Consider the following 376-nt stretch of genomic DNA (forward strand, 5'->3'; position numbering starts at 1 on the left):
AGTGGATTCCCAGGGGCTCTCAGGCTTTTGGCCACAGACTGTTGGCTCCCTACTTTTGAGGTTTTGGGACTCGGAATGAAGTGCTACTGGCTTCCTTGCTCCTCAACCTACATTCAGCCTATCGTGGAACTTTACTTTGTGATGGTGTGAGTCAGTTCTCCTTAATAAACTCCCTTTCCTTATATACGTCTATCCTATTAGATCTGACCCTCTAGAGAACCCTGCCTAATACAGCCACCAACTGACCTCATGTGCCAGGTAGAGTCTTCTGTTTTCTTTTCATGTGACATGAAGTTAGGTGACTGGACACAAACTACCTGAATCTGCAGGAGCTAACCCCCCCAGGCCACTTCCTCCCCCCACCCCCTGCCAGGTC

Source organism: Colobus angolensis, unplaced genomic scaffold (assembly GCF_000951035.1).
Source record: "Colobus angolensis palliatus isolate OR3802 unplaced genomic scaffold, Cang.pa_1.0 Scaffold136, whole genome shotgun sequence".
Lineage (NCBI taxonomy): Eukaryota > Metazoa > Chordata > Mammalia > Primates > Cercopithecidae > Colobus > Colobus angolensis.